Here is a 22,802-nt window from a genome sequence, read left to right on the forward strand (position 1 = left end):
TACCTTGTTATACCAAAAATTTTATATGATACAATATTTTCAACTGATATCGAAATGTACGAAAATAGTAATAATGTAATTGAACTGAGAACATAATATTTTAATATTCAGACAAAGCTGTATTGTTTCGATATACGTAGTTTTTATTGTAAACTGCACATAATATTTTCATAGAAAAATACTGTAAAACAACAGATGATGAAATTTTCAAATAATTTGGAAAATCCAAAAGTGCACGCCTCATAATTTTTTTTTAATAAATATTTATTAATTATTATTTTTGTTTATTTAATAACAATTAAACCACATCGAATCAGACCCTGAAAAATGAAAGGGTTCTATTCCTGAGCATACTCAAGCGTAAGAGAAAAAAAAAGACTCGATTAGTAAAGTATTTCGGTCGCTATCGTGTTAACAAGAAAAAGGATCCGCACATACAGACACACGGACGTCCAAGACAGAACTTTTTTAAACTGTTTTTTAACTAGTTTAAATAACAAAAATGACATCGAAAATATCATGAACGTTAAAAATAGTGTTTTTTCTTAATATGTGTGTGTATGTATTATCTTACAAGTGCAATGTATGATACATAAAGACATTTTAAGTTTGAAAAATCAGATGTTTTTCGCGAAGTGACAGTAGTACCCACCTCAACGCTTCGCTTATGAGGCGTGCAAAAGAAAAAAAAATACAAATTTGCCGCGCAATTGACATTCATTGACAGTTCTAAAAGTTTGTACCTATAGGTAATATTAATAGAAATAATTATCGAGATTTAAATGGCTCTACACGAGATTTATTTTGTTTTTTTTATTACTATACTTCATAAAGACACAATTAACTCGTACCTACTCGTAATACGATACCTTGGAGTTGGAGCGAAAATATTGTTTGTAATAATTTGGCTAGGTAACTAATTATTGAAATGAAAATAATAATTAGAAAAATGCATTGTGAAACCGTTTTAAGCAAAAAACGTTTCGATAAACGAATTATGTTTTTGAATGAAATACAAATTATTGCATGCTTTTAAAATACAAGACTTAACTATCTACTAATGAAAGTTTTCATGCATTTTGTTCGAAACACGGTAGGTCAGCCGTGTTTTGTTACTTTAAAAGTGACATTCGAAAATGAAACAACGATTTACGGAAAAGCACAAATAGAAACGCGTTTAATCGAGATTGGGTATCTAATATTAAGATAATTGGAATACTTAATGAAAATAGGAATTGTAGGGTCAGTAATAATTCAGATTAGTTTATTGATATCATATTAGATACTATACGCTATACTTGCGTTCAGTCTTAGATAGATTCTTAGAAAAATAACCTACATGAGTATCCGATGCGTCCGTCATAAGTGCGAGCGATGCATCGGCCTTAGGGTGCTAAAAAAATCTGCACTTTATAAACAAAAATATAAGTTGAGTTACCTTGGCGATAATAAATAACCATTTATACGGTCGCCGTAAACTAAGATCTAAAGTCATTAACTTAGTACCAAATGTCTTAATTACACTAAACTACACTTTATAATCACTACACAGTACACTCACTCGCGGATTGGTTATTTTTCGACACTGGTAAAATTATTAAAAGTCGGCTCTCCTGCTGCTTCTGCCACGCACAAGGTTGACGATAGTACAATCTGGCGATATGCTTAAAGCAGTAATGAAAAAACATAGCCAATTGGGATTTTTCTGTTTTGATATCCCTGCACGATCGCGACTTCGGGATGCGGAGCGATGCGCGCGATTCCCATACCTTCGACCACTAAACGATCTGCCTCTCGAGCCTGCACATTCCAGCTGGTTTACCCGCTGCTTTAATTGTGCTAACTGCTCGAGAAGGTTTAACTGTACCGACGAAACTGCTCTAACTGGAACTGCCGGATTCATTTTGAATTAAATTTTTATTTAATCAATAAATTAAATAATCACACAAACGAAATCTATGCAATTCACTATAATAATGTTCACTTTTCGTCGGGGGTCACCAATGTAGGGGCTTGTTATGTGCGGGTGTAATAAAAGATGTAATAACTACGCAAAGGTTATATTTCGTTAACTACATATATATATTCGTATGTAATTAATATTCGACCTAATGCGACCAACCCGCGTCCCGACAAGCCCTTAACTAACTGTGCATAACGCACAAACTGTTTATATACGAGTTACCGTGTGAACCTATGGTGGGAACTTTCTTAGTAGGTACTACACTTGAGTCTTATACGCGCCGCTACGCTGACCGGTTCTGCTGTGCAATACATCTCGTGCAATAATTACAATGTCAAAGTGTGATAACTGTAACAAGGGCCTAACGAAAAGAACACCAGGATTGGAATGCAGCAAGTGCGGAAAGGTTGTTCATGCAACCCAATCATGTACTGGACTGTCCTCCAAACAGCTCTCCGCCTTGCGTGGCGCCGGGAGCCTGGAATGGACCTGTGACGATTGTCAAATTAACTCGCCTCACAAAAAATCATCTTTTATAATACCTTTAGAGGAGGAAGAAGATGATACTATTTCAGAAGGGAACCAAGGTACAAGTTGTATAGATACTAACAAATTCCTAAAAGATATTACTTTAGAAATGAAAAGAATACTTAAGAAGGAGCTTCAGCCCATCGAAACATCGTTAAGCTTCTGCTGTGACAAAATCGACGAACTAACAAGAACTGTTGAAGCCCAAAATAAACAAATAAAAGAGCTAGAGAAAAAATATACTAACCTCAAAAACGAAAAATCACACCTCGATCTAGAAATAAATGCATTAAAACAACACGTGCGCTATATGGAACAGCAGCGTCTGGATACCGTCATAGAAGTTGCCAACATTCCGTCTCGTCCTAATGAAGACCTTAATGACTTATGTAACAAGTTAGCTGATAACCTAAATCTAACCAAAGAAGGAATCTCCAACGTGAAGCGCCTGGAAGGAAGAAACGGACAGGATGGATGTATTTAACTGGAGTTCAAACAGGAGGAATTATGTAATATGTGGGTACGTGCTTCCAGACGCAGAGAGGTACTTGTGGGACAGGTGGTATGTGATGAAGCAGTACCAGCAGCTAAAACCAAAGTGATAGTACGCAAAGCCCTAACTAAAGCGAATAAAACCCTGCTGTGGCAAGCTAAGCAAAAATTAACACCAAATTATAAATATGTGTGGTTCCAGAATGGGAATATATTAATCCGTAAATCAGAGAATAATAAACCTATTGTGATCAGAAGCGAAACAGACATTGAAAATCTCCTCAACCAGGCAGCACCAGCACATCATCGGCGGTAATAGATATAGTATTTTATGTAGGTCACCATAGTTCAGTCGAATATCCCAAGCAATAATTTAGAACTTTTTAATTGTAGTACATATAACTCATTTTGTAAAAATGTTCCATCGTTAGCGAAATCTCAATTTAAGTTAAATTTAGTCCATATAAATGTAAGATCACTAATTAAAAATTTTTGTTATGTTTTAGAATTAATAAACAGTTCATGTTCACCAATAGATATTCTCATATTAACTGAAGTAAACATTAAAGATAATATCGCAAATATGTTCAATGTAAATGGCTATATAATGCACAAAAAGTTACGTAAGAATAAAAAAGGTGGCGGTATTATAATATACATACGGAACGTTCACGTATTTACATTCAAACATCACACTTTAAATCACTGTGAATCAATCATAGGTCATTTAACGACTAATCACAAATACGTTGCAACAATTTGTGCAATATATAGGCCACCCAACGAAAGTAAATACTTGTTCGTAAGGGAGATAAAGGATCTTTTATCTAGTAAACCTTTTAAACACTTAGATATTTTTGTTTTAGGAGACATGAACATAGATATAAAAATAAAGGGTAACATTCAAGATTTTTACATAAATAGCATGGCCGAGTGCGGTCTAACAAGTGTTATAACCGATTATACAAGAATTGAAATAAGAAACCAAATAATAACGCGTAGCGTAATCGATCACATTTTTGTAAGGACGCAATTGTTAGACCTGTACTCGGGCGCGCTCGGCACTGCAATGGCTGATCACCGTATGATCGTATTGTCGTGCATTGGACAATCATTAGCACATGTACAGGGTGACGTTAAAGTCATTCGAAAAATAGATAACAATAAACTTAATAATTTGCTTGATCATGTTAGCTGGGATGATTTTACGAATACAGAGTGTCCATATAAATTATATGATAACTTAAAAAATACCATCCAAAATTGTTATAATCAATCACAATTTGAACAAATAATTTCAACATCAAGTAAAAGAAACAAAGATCCTTGGATTACTAGCACCATAAAAACTATGTGTGAAAAAAAAGATTTATCTTTTATTGACTGGAAAAATGACCCGACTAATAAAATACTTCGATTAAAATACAATAAATTACGTAATAAAACGCGTAAATTCATAGAAAAATCAAGAAATAATTACTATCATAATCAAATAATTAATCAAAACTACAACAATAGTCACGCTTTATGGCAAATTTTGAATTCATTAACAGGTCGCTGCAAAAATTCAATAGACAACTGTATCTTAAAAGCATTTCATAAAAATAACATAGACATTAAAACAATTGCTAATAATTTTGCACAAGAATTTTATTATAGTATTAAAAAAATCATTCCTAAATGCAATAAGCGTCTATTATGTGAAAATGATAATTATTATCCACAAAATAAATCAATGCTACTTAAAAAAGCTAACAACAAAAAACTTAATATCAATAAAGCTCCCGGATTCGACAACATTCGATGTATTGACATAAAAAATATATGCACTAAAATCGTAGATATTATAGTTAAATTTATTAATGCATCTATTGTTAATGCTAAATATCCTTTAGAGTTAAAAACTGGAATAATCCGACCTATTCACAAAAAGGGTACGCGAAGTGAGTATGAAAATTATCGCCCGATTACCATTCTTCCGGTATTAGACAAAATCGTGGAAAAATTTATAGCCGAACAAATGCAGAATTTCTATGCCGAAAATAAAATTTTATCTGTCTCTCAATTTGGATTTCAACCGTGTAAGTCAACTTCACAACTTTTGTCAAAATTTACAGATGAAGTAAACTCATGTCTCGATAACAAAAAACATGTACTGCTATTATTTATCGATTATAGTAGGGCATTCGATACACTCAGGCATGACACTCTTATACACAAACTAGACAACTCCGGTATCCGTGGACCTCTTCTGGGATGGTTTAAAGATTATCTTGCTAATAGAAAATTTCGTGTTAAAGTAGGCGATGAAATGAGCAATGAAATGACCATCACCGAGGGTACAGCACAGGGCTCGGTGTTAGGACCTTTATTGTACTTGGCGTATGTAAATGATATGGAACATGTCATCAACCACTGTTCTATCTATCAATATGCTGATGACACCTGTCTAATAGCCTCAGACAAAAATATTAATACTGCAGCTCAACAGTTACAGGAAGATTTTACGCGTATCCTAATGTGGTCGCACGATGCGGGTCTTGTCATAAATGTTAAGAAAACAAAAATAGTACATGTACACTCGAGTCATTTGAAAAACTTTAATAATTTTAAAATCACGGCACACAATCACGTATGTCTTCACAAAGCTACATATTATAACCCGGACTGCTCGTGTGAATGTGTGGACCAAGTGCCTTATTATACTTACTTAGGACTGATTGTTGATAACAGATTTAATTGGAACCATCATATAGACCATCTGTGTGATAAACTTAGGGCCATACTCTCAAAATTATATATCATCAGAAATAAAGTACCATACAAAATTCTTCTCGGTATCTATAGATCATTGGCAGAATCAATAATACAATACGGTATCACAAGTTATGGACGTACATTTAATACTTACATTGATAGAATCACAAATTTACAACTAAGACTAATAAAAAAAATTGTACCTATTAATATTAAAAACAAGTTTAAAGATAAACCTCTCGAACTATTTAGCTATTGTAATGTACTGCCAATAAGACAAATGTTTCAAAAGATTTTTCTCATAGAACAATTTCATAACATAAACTTTCAAAATCCCATTTCGCATCAGTTTGCTACCAGACAAATAACTAATAAAAAATTAATTATTCCTAAAGTACACAATCTTTATGGGAAGCGTACGGCTAATTTCTTATTACCCACTATACTTAATTCTATGCCACAAAAAGTCAAGAAGGATGTTAATATTAAAAACTACAAAATAATATACAAAAGATATTTTCTCGAATTAATTAAAACAATAAAATAAACATAATAAACAACATTGTAATGAACACCCTGTATTTGTATGTCATGAATAGATAAGGAACCGGTTTATGTAGTCACTTCTTTTGTCTTCCTTGCGAATAACAAACGGTGTTTATGCGACTGTGAGCGTTGCTACAAACCTCGTAAGGTTTCGCATCGCAAAATTGTTTTAAATAAATGTGAATTTTTGTTCTCTAATAAATAAAATAAATAAATAAAATTTCGGTAACTCGTAAATTGGCTTGTCGTCGCTACAGTGACATTCGAAAATGAAACAATGATTTACGGAAAAGCACAGATAGAAACGCGTTTAATCGAGATTGGGTATCTAATATTAAGATAATTGGAATACTTAATGAAAATAGGAATTGTAGAGTCAGTAATAATTCAGATTAGTTTATTGATATCATATTAGATACTTACTTAGGTCGAGTGAACGCGTTGTTACAATTCGTTCTATACAAAGTATGTTTTTAACTAAATTTTCGAATTTCATCGTGTATTTTACAATAATTTTGAATGATTTGAATGCGAAATGTACTAATATATGATCAACGTATTGTGATCATCAGTATGCTACAACTATATACCTGGTATATAGGCGGTTATTAAAATTGATTGTATTTAATGTTACTTTTGATACACAATACACACTACTTACTCAGAGGGAAATAAACGCTACCTACTATTTTTATTTGAACATAGGCTAGAATTTACTTTTTCACAAACACGTATATTTTTAAAAGCATAATATTATAGTTTATTAAATACTACATAATATTATATACAGTTTCATGAGCATAAAGGAACAACTCTTTTAGTGTCATTGGTTCAAGTGACGACATGAGACAGTTTGGCATTAATGCCGTGTTGCTATTGGTCTATTAATTGAATACTGCACGGAAACAACACACACTATTCCTTATTATTTTTAAATCGTTTTTTTCAATAAATCTGCAACAACAAATCTTTATATTTTTAAAAAAAGGTATTTATCAGTTAACTTGGGATACTAATATATTTCTATGGAAATTAACTATTTTTTGCAATAGATATTAAAAATACAGTTAACACATTAAGTGCATTTAATGATATTATACTCTTTGTTTATATAAATACAGAACGATAATTGAATCATCTAAAAAAAGCCAACAAAAAATGTTAAACTTATATTTTCTTCTTATAATTGGGTAAGTTTTTAAAAAATAACTCGTTTTTAATCTTTTTTCAAAAAAATTATCTAACTACAATAATCAAGACAATAATACTATAGTCTATAATAGTCGCATAAAAAAAAAGTATTTATAACCAGTCTTGACAATTTATGAGCGTTTTAGCCACTGTGCTTTGGTAATTTGCCTTTTTTATGGGAAAAAAATCCGCAATATCGATACTTCTTTGGTCCTGCATTTTCGTAAACATTTTATGGATACTCTGGTACCACATATTTTGAAAAAATTGGGCTATTGTCACGTAGAGTCTCTTCAAAGTGCGTGCCACAAGTCGTATTTGCATCCAAGGCACCTTCAAATCTGTGCTTAATTTTTTCATAAAATCTTTGCGGCTCATTGTATTTTATTTATTTATTTTTTTTATTTTTTATTGTGTGATAGGGAAGCGCTTGACCACGATCTCGCCTAATGGTAAGCTGAGATGTGGCCTATGATGGAGCGCGCTTCCCTAGAAGGAAGCATTAGCATTTATCTACATTATTTTGATATTATATGATATAGAAATTGTTAAAATTCTATATCATGCCGTAAAATATCGCCACTGACCACCTATAACTTTTCCTGTATTAACTGAACATACAGGAATATGGTTTTCGGGCTTCTCTTATCTCTTTGTATCCTCAATGTATACCACCATGACATTGTGGCGTTGCCACTTTTATTATCTATATTTTATTATCTGTGGCGTTCTGAAACGGAACGCACTTGATCGAATTTTAAATTGATTCGACGATAGTGAAAATGATTCACTAGGACAATAGTTAATACGCAAAACGCAATACGCAGTTGATACGTATTTAATACCAATACTCAATGATTGTCTCCTGCTAACCTGTACAGACTAGACTCATTGTGGTGACTGGTGAAACATTGTATAGCATTAACAACATAGTACTGTATTATTGAAAGATCGATTAAAGGTTTATTTTACAATCTACGACTTTCATTATACATGGGTAACAAAACCCCATAACATATTCGGTTTTACTCCGGACAACATCTTCAGCCACCCACTCCCTTTGCTTGAAGTCCAAATCCAGCGGAGGACAATAATCGTCATTTACTAAAATTGAAGGTTTTTCGTCCTAGTATTAAAGTTGTCTGGATCCCATTTTATACTCAATCTATAGTATAATACTATAGATATCATGTGAAACGTGACTTGGAAAAAAATCATTCAAATAAATCACAAAATAAAAATTTGAAACAATTTTAAAAGTTACGAAAAGCCCAATTATACGTCAAAATGACGCACAACATCCTCTTTACAACCAAATGGCGGAATTTACATGGATGAGCCAACTATGTACTGCTAGGTCTCGACGGCTAATGAGTTGATTCTGGATTTTGCAGCGATTCGATGGTAAATATAGAAGAGTTCATACGTCAAATTTACGTAGATTGGACTTCTAGGGTTAAATGCATAAATACCTAAATGATGTTTTGTTTTTATTATCTAATAACGATAAAAAAACCCGTTGATTTCATTCGTTTTTCAAGCTACGTGCATAGTTTTTCCACTAAAAAGCCTCAATTGAGTCATAAAGTACACAAATTTCAAGCATAATAAGTCACATCATTTCTATAAAACCAAAACTGGCAATAATATAAGTCGTGTTGTGCGATTATGAACATAGTGCATAAGGGCATAAGTCGTTATATTATATCTGTGGTGTTTGGTATATACCTCGTAAGTGCAAAAATGGCCATTTTTTGTTTTCTGGCCATCTATACTGATAAAAACGTCCTCTTTCGTTTGGTCTATGTCACATAAGCCTACTGATAGTAGAAATACCTTAAATAGGTTGTATCAAAACCCCTTAAGTACAAAAAAAATTATTTTTATTTGATACAAATATATTAATATAACTTAACAAAGACTTGTAAAACGAATACTCAATCAACGAACGGCCATTTACAACGTAAGAGCACTTAACATAATTAGACCAAACTTGAATAATTATTATCATCACTTAACTTATTTGTACCAAATCAAATAAAATTATTTGTGAACTTAACAGGTTTTCTCCCTTACTTAAATATAACGTTATTTGGCACATAGTTTAAATCTTCAGACATTAGGTCTGAAGCCTATCTATAAAGCATGTGATGCAAGATCTCTTAGACTTAGTGTGTTCAGAAACGTTTACCAATCTTTAATCGATTTAAAGATTGGTAAACGTTTAAAAAGCCAAGTAACGATACCTACATGCACAAGGTTAGATTCTTTGTCTCTTCAAATTCATTCTTTCGTGTCAGATTAGAATAGATTTAGAAAAATCGGAGCATAAGGCAACATTTCACTATGAAACTAAAAGATAAAAGCTGTTTGTTTACAGATTCCAAATTTAACTGCATCTGTAGCCTTTTATAAAAGAAACTTTGGACTTTTAATTTAAAAATCCGCAAAGTTATTACTAAACGAACATTCCATTATGTTATTTATGAAGGAATAGCTCAAAGAGGTGCGGATGAAATCGCATCATGCTTATGGCATTTTATTAAAGGTTTGGCAGAAGAAATAGAGTAGCTTATTTTATATTCAGTGTTGTCCAGGTCAAAATCGGTATAATATCTTGCCTGTTAAGTAGATATTGAAAGATTCATTTTCAAAAAAGAAACAGCACCATCTCCGTTCCCCGAGATAAATGAAAATGACCAGCAATCGCCATGATGTAAAATTAACGAATGAATCTGAGCTTCCATTTTCTAAACTATTGACTGCCTACTCATTTTATCAAAAGAAATACTGCAACAGACAAAACTACATTTGGTTAGAACTGTATTTTCTGGTTGATGTATGAAAAGTCTAATGACGTAGATTTTAAATACTCTTTGAGTGAAAATGAAGAGTTGCTGTATTTCTGGTTTAAGAGAACTGAGAAAAGAGAGAAGTCTCCGAAGTGGCTTTGCCATTGGCCTCTAATGAGCCTATCAATATCGATGCTCTGAAATTCAAAGATCTCTTAGATCTCCTGCCAATAAGTGATCCAATTTATGATGATTATTTCAAATCATTGTCTCATGGTCCGACTAGAAACAATCTTATGACTTTCAGTGACAGTGATGAGGACTATGAATGAATGTTGTAGTGGTACGTTTTACAAACAAATTTTATTTGACTTGATCAAGCTCGTAACTATTTGCAGGGTAAGGGCATCTTCTCACAAGGATAAGGCATGAGCAGTAGTCACCACGCTTGCTCACTGCTGGTTGGTGATTTCAGACCAAAATCCCGGTTGCCATCACGATGTTTTCCTGTTATTAGAAATGATGATGTTTTCTTGTTATAGAAGATGTATCTCTGGTTATTAGAGAATCTACTTATGCATCCGAAAAAGACACATTCGTAGATGTCGGTTGATGGGATCGATCCCGCAGCATCTAGCACGGCAGGCAAGCGAACTACCGTGACTTCTGAACCACACACACACACACACACACACTACTTTTAGGATTTTACTTTGTAGAGAGAGTATCAGAGAATTGCATATTGCACGAAAATCACAATATTTCCTGGCTTTTTTATGAGTACTTATTTGTGGCAAATCACACTCCTATTCGTTTTTATTTTTGTATATGGTTAAATCTATTTGTATGGAAGACGTTTCCCCATAATATTTGTTTTTTGATGTCTGTTTATGTCTCCGTCGAAAAAAAAATGAAAAATCCTTTCCATTAGAGTAAAAATAGGAATAAATACTAATTAAGAGTACAAATAAATATGCTCTAATCCACTTAAGTACACACGTTTTAGACATTTTCACATCATTTTCACATTTTTTTCTTTTGGTACAAACATGTTAAGTAACAATTACTCTTGAACTAGAACATTTTTTTTATTTTTTTTGTTTGTGTTCAAAACTTGAACATAATAGACATTTAAATATCATAAATTTGTTTTACTCAAGAGTTTATTCCGATCTGTAGCAACAGGGTAGCAACCGTGAAAACTTTCAAACGCTCATACTCAAAAATCACCATTTTGCACTTAAGTGGTACGTACCAAATACCACAGATATATAAATAGCTAACTTAATTGTCTTACCATTTAACAATACCTCAGTCATGACCCACAGATCCTCGCACTCCGATTCCCAATTTTGAATGCGATACGATGGAGTGTCGCGTGATATTGCAAAAAGTATTGTTATCGAGGGTACTTATAAAATTACTTACGTTTATCGAAACGTTTTTTGCTTAAAACGGTTTCACAATGCATTTTTCTAATTATTATTTTCATTTCAATAATTAGTTACCTAGCCAAATTATTACAAACAATATTTTCACTCCAACTCCAAGGTATCGTATTACGAGTAGGTACGAGTTAATTGTGTCTTTATGAAGTATAGTAATAAAAAAAAAAACAAAATAAATCTCGTGTAGAGCCATTTAAATCTCGATAATTATTTCTATTAATATTACCTATAGGTACAAACTTTTAGAACTGTCAATTAATGTCGATTGCGCGGCAAATTTGTATTTTTTTTTCTTTTTGAAAATTTCATCATCTGTTGTTTTACAGTATTTTTTTAATCATAATGATTAAAAGTATTAGAACTTATGAGATTGGTTCAAGTGTACCTTAGTTAACCTTTTGGGCTTGAAAAGTTAAAGTTACTACAATTTCCACTATCTTTAGCGTAAATCTGCGAAAGCGCCAGTAACGACTTTCAATTACGCATTTAGATGTTACTTACAAAATGAAGCAACAGCTGATCCCGACGAGGCAAAAATACCTCAAACTCAAACCTTTATTTATTCAATTAGAACTCTGCAGAAGCACAATTGAACCATCTTAACATAGAATTGCCACCTGTCTCAACTCACACAGTATTAACCCAACCGGACAAGAAGAGACCTTGGTCCTTACTTTTGGGGTCAGAAATAAATTTAAAAGGTCACCCCTTGAATAAGGCAATAAAATATCAAAACAGGTAAATGGTTTTAATTATAATACAGATTTTTAACATCCAACCAAACCGTGCGGTATCTATTAATGTTTAGAGCCAACGCCACCAATCATAATCTAAACATGGCTAGTACTTTCAGTACAATGCATGAATTATTTATTTAAAACTGATAGGTCATAAACTCTGTACTGGAAACAAATATACTGAACTCAAGAGACTAAAATGATAAGGAGCTTATCTGTGTCCCAAAACTGCAATTACTACAGCCAAGTACGTTACTTTTAATCAATTCGGTTTTAAAATATAATTATGATTTACATCAGAACTTATATACCGAAAGCCTCGGGCTGACTTATTTATAATAATTGTGTTTGTGCATAACACTAGGCAGTCAACAGCTATATGAACGTCAGATAGGAAAAGAGCCAAATTTATCCAGTTAGTAACAAAGGATTTTAACTATAGGTACTTTATTCTAATTCAACCAACTACTACTAGCTACTCCGTATGTCTTTTGGGTAGACGGAGGCAAATAGGATTTTTATTCCAACTATATCATTTGATATTTTGAAAATGTACGTTCGTGTACGGTAGGTACATTTTCATACCGTCAGAGTCATTTTGCAGATTATAGTGGTGCAGCACTGAACACTGTCTATTAGGTGGCTGGTGCTGCCGACCGGGCCTTCAGTTCCGCTTTCCAGAATACCTTCACCCTTCTAGGTGCTACTACTACTGAAATAGCGGTACTCTATCGCGTCGTTCAGGTCTCTAACTGACAGGATTTCTCATATTATCGTAACAACCTCGCTCGTTCTAACGAGAACAAATTATCGCCAAGGAATTCTGCTGCAGGATAATGGCAAGAGAGATTATAAGCTTAACTATGCATTATTATGTTCAGGAATATGGTGGATTTTGAATACTATCGTCGTCTGAAAGTATCTCCTTTCGATAAACTTCATTAAGGATGCAGATCTGATCCCATCTTTGTTCCGTAGGAATGCTACGACAGTCTAAACGTTACACTGTACAAAGAAAATTGCCCTAAATATAGTCGGTTGTTCCAACATCCGTAATATGGCTAGCCTGCCTTGCTAGCCCTTGATTGTAACTGCTACCAATGGAGGCATTGCTCTTGTGTTGTCCACAGTTGTGCGAGTGCAAAAATGAAGAACTGAGCTCGTGGGGAGCTATGTCGAATGAATCTGTGTTAAGATTATGACAGTATAGGACAGTTAGCTGTGGATGCGAAGACAGGACATTACTTTATTCATCCGTAAACACGCGAGGCAGCCACGGACAGCGATATAGCAAGAACTAAACTAGCAAAGTTTAGTTCGCTTACCAGACTTTGTCATGTTTTAAATGCAGTATATCCTCTGTATAGCATTGCATTTATGACTATTGATAAACTTAATTCACCCGTAAACACGAGAAGCAGGCACGGATAGCGATATAGCAAGAACTAAACCAGCAAAGTTTAGTTCGCTTACCAGACTTATATTTTAAAAGCCGTATAGTCTGTACATTTCATTTATTGCCCCCCCCCCCCCTAAAAGCAAAGAAATGAGAAGTCATTTGGCAGAGCTTTCTCGTAAAGGGTAGGGGTTCCAAGTTTAAAGCAGATACGAATCTAACGCATTCTCATTTCAGTCACCTGTCGCACCCACTGCACTCACACCTTACGCTGGCTGCAGCGAGGCTCTCCGCGAAGCCTTCTTACGGAGAAACATCCCATCGGAAGCTGTCGAACTAATGTTGGCATCGCTTTCCAGTAACACTAAGAAGCAATATAACGTAACTTATAAACTATGGTGGCAATTTTGTCTAGATAGAAATATTTATATATTCCATATAAATATATTCCAATTTTGAAAGTACAGTAGCGACAGTTATATCGTTTTTAACAAATGAGTTTAACAAAGGGGCTTCATATGGTACTTTAAACTCGCACAGGTCTGCCTTGTCTTTAATCTTAGGAAATAATATCGGGTCGGATGAATGCATAAAACGACTCCTAAAGGGAGCATTCAAATTGAAACCCAGTAATCCTAAATACAATTATTCTTGGGACCCACAATTAGTTTTGAACCATATCTCAAGCTGGTTTCCTAATATAAACATTAATTTGGAGCAGTTGACTAAAAAATTAGTAATTTTACTTGCGCTGTGTACAGCACAGCGGTTCCAAACTTTATCCCTTATCAATCTTAATAATATTTATTTCTCAGACAGTGGAGCTAAGATTTTCATAACAGACTTGATAAAAACTTCGGCTCCGGGTAGAGATCAACCCCTTCTTATACTTCCATACTTTAAAGAAAATATAAGTATTTGTCCCGCTACTGCACTTTCTGATTATATCAATGTCACAAAACATTTGAGGAATGAGGAGGACAATAGATTAATACTAACTTTTAAAAAACCTAATAAACCCGCCACAACTCAAACAATCAGTCTTTGGATCAAAAACGTGTTATCGGAAAGTGGTGTCAACATTTCAATATTTAGTTCACATAGCACAAGACACGCTTCAACATCTACTGCTTGTGCTAGTGGTGTATGCGTTGATAATATACGTAAAACTGCTGGCTGGACTAAACATTCCGAAACCTTTGCAAGGTTCTATAAACTTAATGTAGTTAATGAAAACGAATTTGCAGAATCAATTTTGCAAGAATAATGTTTGATTATATTTTTGTTAATATACAAAATAAAACTAATAATATCTATATATGTTTTATTCTAAACTTGCACCCAAAATGATTCTTACAAAACTTTTATCTCTTAACATCTACATAGTGAATAATATCTGAAGAATGAAGCGATGAAATATAATATATGATCAAACGAACTTCAGAGTGAAGTTCGATCATTATTATATGAATCGCTTCATTCGAAGATATTAACACCCATCACACCCTAACCCAAAGTTTTGTAAGATTACAGACTCTAAAAATAACGAATATCGTACAAAGCGAGCAAATACTTGTCAGGTCGTAATACCCACAATTAATAAAAAATAAAATCTAAAGGCGTGCGTAGTTGCTAGCATTGAAAAAGGGAACTACATAGTAAATAATATCTTCGAATGAAACGATTCATATAATAATGATCAAACTTCACTCTGAAGTTCGTTTGATCATATATTAGTACATTTCGCATTCAAATCATTCAAAATTATTGTAAAATACACGATGAAATTCGAAAATTTAGTTAAAAACATACTTTGTATAGAACGAATTGTAAAAACGCGTTCACTCGAACTAAGTAAGTATCTAATATGATATAAATTTATAAAGAATAGAAAAAATTCGATCACGAGGCGGGACTTGAACCCGCATCCTTCGCGCCATTCCGGGGCGGATGCCTCACCAACTCAGCCACTCGTGACCCGCCCGAGTGATCGAATTTATTCTATTCTTTCAGTTTTATGTGTCTGAAGGGACACACCGCGCGCCATCTATTGAGATGATTAACAACCATTTCAACCAATATGAAGCACTTTTCAGTGAATACAATATTGTAACGATGGAACACGACCTTTTTTGTTGAATTTATATTTTTGGTTTTATGGCATTCAAATGCTTTATAAATATAAATTTATAAAGAATAGAAAAAATTCGATCACGAGGCGGGACTTGAACCCGCATCCTTCGCGCCATTCCGGGGCGGATGCCTCACCAACTCAGCCACTCGTGACCCGCCCGAGTGATCGAATTTTTTCTATTCTTAATTAATATTAGTTATTAATGATAACCTCATTAACTATCCAGTGCTTCTAGGGCATTCATTTTCAGAACGGCCGGGTATTAAAATTACTAAAACCGTAGATAAACTGGAGATTTGTAAGACCCAAAACGCTAAAATACACTTGTTATGTAGGGAGCAAACTTATATTAACCCTGAGGCAATACAAACTGTCACAGTATTAGCAAAACCTGAACTTTCTTGTACTGTATATGTTAGAGGTGGTATGCGGGGACAAAATGGTTCTGAATTCTATTTGTTTCCGGGAGAATATGAATTAAAAGATGGATTAGGCTGTCTTCTTATCTTAAATCCTAGAACTAAGGGTTTAATTCTAGAACGTGAACAGTTGCTGATACGCAGTATGGTAATGAGTAATGATTGTAAATATGTAAATAACGTTAATTTCACTGACAGGAATGATATATCTGAGCCTGTTATAGGGGATAATCTTAGCGAATTAGAAAAACAAATGGTGAAGGACTTGCTCGCAAGATATAGCAGCTGTTTTTCTTCCTGTCTTAAGGATCTCGGATTTACAACTGTATTAGAAATGGATTTAGTATAAAGCCAAAGCCAGCCAAAGAAACAAATTTAGTAAAGGCATCGATGATTACTAAGATATATGAGTTCCCCTTCTTACTCTTAATGAAAGGCCCAACATGGTCCACGTGGACCGTGTGAAAGGGGATTTCTACTTTTTTTATGGAATGTAGGTGACCTTGTCGAGCACCACCTGGCATCTTATGGTGAGCACATTCTAAACATGCTGAAACATATTTGGTGACAAAGGTTCTCATTTTAGGAAACCAATATAATGCCCGAATACGATCTAAAGTCTTTTCTAACCCAAAATGGCCTACGTCATCGTGATTGGCTTTAACAATTTGCCAGCGTGCGCCTCTAGGCACTACCCATTTGATATTATCATCAGCTATGATCCTGTATACACGTCCATTTTTTAATTTGTAATTTTGAAATGTACTTATGTTGGGGGATTCTGGTTCACTTAATATTTCTTTAATACGCCTTATATCGTCATCTGAAGATTGAACAGTAGTAATCCAATCTTCAGCAGTAACACTAAGTATATCAATAACGTGCAAATCGTCTACTTTTGAGTCTGATGGAGCTCGACTCAGGGCATCCACATGTGACATCTTATCTCCTGGTCGATACTCAATTTCACAGTCATATTCTTGTAACTGCACCCACCATCTTGCAATTTTCGGGATCACATCTCGTTTTGTAAGTGTGGTGCGTAATGAATTACAATCTGTTAGTATTTTGAAGCGTAGGCCTAACAAGTAGACCCTAAACTTGTTTAATGACGCTATCACAGCTAGAGTTTCTAACTCAAACGAGTGAAGTTTCTGCTCTTCTACCGTGGTTTGACGACTGTAGTATGCTACAACTCTCCATAAACCTTTCTCGTCTTTCTGAAGAAGAATACCCGCGATGCCGAATCTACACGCATCCGTGTGTAACTGAGTTTCTAAATTTTTGTCGTATAGTGCGAGAATTGGTCTGCTGGTCAATCGTTTTTTAATCTCTGTAAATGCAGTTGCTTCTTCTTCCCCCCATTTCCAAGGCGCATTTTTCTTTAGAAGACCCGTCAATGGTTTTACTATCAGAGCAAAATCCTTGACAAATCTTCTAAAGAAGCTGGCAAGACCTAAAAATCGTCTAACGTCATGCTGATTTAAGGGAGTAGGAAATTTTGAGACTGCTCCAGTTTTCGCAGAGCCTGGTTGGATACCATTACCACTTATTTCAAACCCTAAAAAGTCTAATTTATCAAACATAAATTTACATTTCTGCATTTTCAGTGTTAAGCCTCCTTCTTTTAATAAGTTCAAAACTTCTTCTAGTCTTTGCAGCGCTTCATCAAAGCAACGCGCGGGTATCAAAACATCATCCATATACACAATTACATAACTTAACCGTGCTTTATTAAGAATCTTATGCATGGCTCTTTGGAAAACCGAAGGAGCGTTTGCTAAGCCAAATGGCATTCTGGTGTATTCATATTGTCCATCTGGCGTAACAAACGCGGTCTTCTCTTGAGACTTCTCCGAGATGGGAATCTGATAGTACCCTGAAGCCAAATCCAGCGATATGAACATCTTATGGCCCGCTAATTGATCAAGAAGGTCTTCTACCCTAGGGAGAGGATAATGGTCTCGCTTAGTCCTGCTGTTTAAGGCTCTGTAGTCAACACACATTCGCCTCTCACCACTTTTCTTTCTTACCAATACAATGGGGCTCGCGTAAGGTGATGAAGACTCCTTAACTATACCACAATCTAACATTTCTGCTACCATGCGCCTGACATCTTCTCTTTCTGCATACGAGAGTCTATAAGGCCTGTAAACTACCGGTTCTTCATTCTTTAATTGTATATCCATTTCTAATACAGTTGTAAATCCGAGATCCTTAAGACAGGAAGAAAAACAGCTGCTATATCTTGCGAGCAAGTCCTTCACCATTTGTTTTTCTAATTCGCTAAGATTATCCCCTATAACAGGCTCAGATATATCATTCCTGTCAGTGAAATTAACGTTATTTACATATTTACAATCATTACTCATTACCATACTGCGTATCAGCAACTGTTCACGTTCTAGAATTAAACCCTTAGTTCTAGGATTTAAGATAAGAAGACAGCCTAATCCATCTTTTAATTCATATTCTCCCGGAAACAAATAGAATTCAGAACCATTTTGTCCCCGCATACCACCTCTAACATATACAGTACAAGAAAGTTCAGCTTCAGACTCTAAAAATAACGAATATCGTACAAAGCGAGCAAATACTTGTCAGGTCGTAATACCCACAATTAAAAAAAAATAAAATCTAAAGGCGTGCGTAGTTGCTAGCATTGAAAAAGGGAACTACATAGTAAATAATATCTTCGAATGAAACGATTCATATAATAATGATCAAACTTCACTCTGAAGTTCGCTTGATCATATATTAGTACATTTCGCATTCAAATCATTCAAAATTATTGTAAAATACACGATGAAATTCGAAAATTTAGTTAAAAACATACTTTGTATAGAACGAATTGTAAAAACGCGTTCACTCGAACTAAGTAAGTATCTAATATGATATCAATAAACTAATCTGAATTATTACTGACTCTACAATTCCTATTTTCATTAAGTATTCCAATTATCTTAATATTAGATACCCAATCTCGATTAAACGCGTTTCTATCTGTGCTTTTCCGTAAATCGTTGTTTCATTTTCGAATGTCACTTTTAAAGTAACAAAACACGGCTGACCTACCGTGTTTCGAACAAAATGCATGAAAACTTTCATTAGTAGATAGTTAAGTCTTGTATTTTAAAAGCATGCAATAATTTGTATTTCATTCAAAAACATAATTCGTTTATCGAAACGTTTTTTGCTTAAAACGGTTTCACAATGCATTTTTCTAATTATTATTTTCATTTCAATAATTAGTTACCTAGCCAAATTATTACAAACAATATTTTCGCTCCAACTCCAAGGTATCGTATTACGAGTAGGTACGAGTTAATTGTGTCTTTATGAAGTATAGTAATAAAAAAAACAAAATAAATCTCGTGTAGAGCCATTTAAATCTCGATAATTATTTCTATTAATATTACCTATAGGTACAAACTTTTAAAACTGTCAATTAATGTCAATTGCGCGGCAAATTTGTATTTTTTTTTTTCTTTTTGAAAATTTCATCATCTGTTGTTTTACAGTATTTTTCTATGAAAATATGTGCAGTTTACAATAAAAACTACGTATATCGAAACAATACAGCTTTGTCTGAATATTAAAATATTATGTTCTCAGTTCAATTACATTATTACTATTTTCGTACATTTCGATATCAGTTGAAAATATTGTATCATATAAAATTTTTGGTTAATGCAGCTGGTATAACAAGGTAATGCGCTTTCGTGTTTTAACTACATAATTAGTTCAATATTAATTTAGCCGTAAAATACGTTATTTTGTTATTAATTTGAATAATATTATTGTAAGGAATCTAATTCAGTGTTAGATTTTCAAAATTAGATTAAGGATAATTTGTAATAATTGAAATAAATATTTTTGGATGTACATACTGGTATTTTTATTTTATTCCCCTGTGCTCATATTATGTCATGAAACCTTTCAGTAGATACATGGACGAAATCGCAGCCAGCGCCCAGCAGCAATTAGCTATAACATACCTATAGAAAGAGGGGTTAGACAGGGTGACCCGCTATCACCAAAACTATTTATTGCCGTTTTAGAAATAATATTCAGGAACATAAATTGGGAAAACAAAGGAATAAAAATAAACAATAACTATCTTACTCACCTGAGATTTGCAGATGACATAGTTTTAATATCAGAAAATCCAAATGAACTAGAAGAAATGATAAACAGTTTGAACTTTGAAAGCCTCAAGGTCGGATTAGAAATGAACTCAAAGAAAACTAAAATAATGTCCAACAGCTCCAACATTCCTATTTGTGTAAGAAATAATACTATTGAATATGTTGACAAGTATATCTACTTGGGCAAACAGTTATCATTCAATAAACTAAATAATGAAGATGAAATATCCAGAAGAATAAGCATAGCATGGCGCAAATTTTGGTCCCTTAAAGAAATTTTAAAAGGAAACTACTCTTTAAAACTCAAGAAAATTGTATTTGATACCTGCGTGTTGCCTTGTCTACTATATGGCTGCCAAACATGGGTGTTCACAAACAAAGTAAAACAAAGGATCAGATCAACACAAAGCAGCATGGAGAGAAGCATGCTAAACCTAAGGAAAATATATAAAATTAAAAACACATCAATCCGAGGAAAAACAAATTTAACTGACGCTCTCACACAGGCACTGAAACTCAAGTGGCAATGGGCTGGACACATAAGTCGTTATACTGACGGACGTTGGACATCAGAAACATCATTGTGGAAAGGACCAGAAGGATTGAGGAATGTAGGTAGACCAATCAGACGGTGGTCTGATGACATTGTCGATATAGCTGGGAAGGACTGGGTTTCCTGCGGTATGGACCGACACAAGTGGAGGAAGATGGAGGAGGCCTTCACCCAATGTGGGATCCAACACAACAACTAATATTTATGTAGTAATTGATAATAAATTTCACATCTACTTACTAACACAAATTGTAAAACTGTCAAATTTAAATTAATATGTAATTAATTGTAATATGTAATAAATGTATTACTAACAAAAATTGTAAAAATTGTAAAACTGTTGTGTGGAAATAAAAGGCTTTTTTATTTTATTTATTTATTTACCTATAGGTATTAGGTAAGGTAATAAATAATAGCTCTATAGTTAATACGCACCTTGATACTTACCGTAGAGTTGTTTGATGTTGAATCCGTAATAAATAAAATTAACACAATACATAATTGAATGTTACTTTTGATACACAATACACACTACTTACTCAGAGGGAAATAAACGCTACCTACTATTTTTATTTGAACATAGGCTAGAATTTACTTTTTCACAAACACGTATATTTTTAAAAGCATAATATTATAGTTTATTAAATACTACATAATATTATATACAGTTTCATGAGCATAAAGGAACAACTCTTTTAGTGTCATTGGTTCAAGTGACGACATGAGACAGTTTGGCATTAATGCCGTGTTGCTATTGGTCTATTAATTGAATACTGCACGGAAACAACACACACTATTCCTTATTATTTTTAAATCGTTTTTTTCAATAAATCTGCAACAACAAATCTTTATATTTTTAAAAAAAGGTATTTATCAGTTAACTTGGGATACTAATATATTTCTATGGAAATTAACTATTTTTTGCAATAGATATTAAAAATACAGTTAACACATTAAGTGCATTTAATGATATTATACTCTTTGTTTATATAAATACAGAACGATAATTGAATCATCTAAAAAAAGCCAACAAAAAATGTTAAACTTATATTTTCTTCTTATAATTGGGTAAGTTTTTAAAAAATAACTCGTTTTTAATCTTTTTTCAAAAAAATTATCTAACTACAATAATCAAGACAATAATACTATAGTCTATAATAGTCGCATAAAAAAAAAGTATTTATAACCAGTCTTGACAATTTATGAGCGTTTTAGCCACTGTGCTTTGGTAATTTGCCTTTTTTATGGGAAAAAAATCCGCAATATCGATACTTCTTTGGTCCTGCATTTTCGTAAACATTTTATGGATACTCTGGTACCACATATTTTGAAAAAATTGGGCTATTGTCACGTAGAGTCTCTTCAAAGTGCGTGCCACAAGTCGTATTTGCATCCAAGGCACCTTCAAATCTGTGCTTAATTTTTTCATAAAATCTTTGCGGCTCATTGTATTTTATTTATTTATTTTTTTTATTTTTTATTGTGTGATAGGGAAGCGCTTGACCACGATCTCGCCTAATGGTAAGCTGAGATGTGGCCTATGATGGAGCGCGCTTCCCTAGAAGGAAGCATTAGCATTTATCTACATTATTTGATTCATTCCCGATTGTGGTGTGATTTTAAGAAGATAGTTCATTAAGTAAGTACAAGAGGAATCCTCTGTGGATTTACGTATTTTAACGACAATGTCGTTGTTCA

This window comes from Colias eurytheme, chromosome 32 (assembly GCF_061535395.1).
Source record: "Colias eurytheme isolate Ceu_HAF_F1 chromosome 32, ilColEury1 Martin Lab GWU primary, whole genome shotgun sequence".
Taxonomy (NCBI): Eukaryota; Metazoa; Arthropoda; class Insecta; order Lepidoptera; family Pieridae; genus Colias; species Colias eurytheme.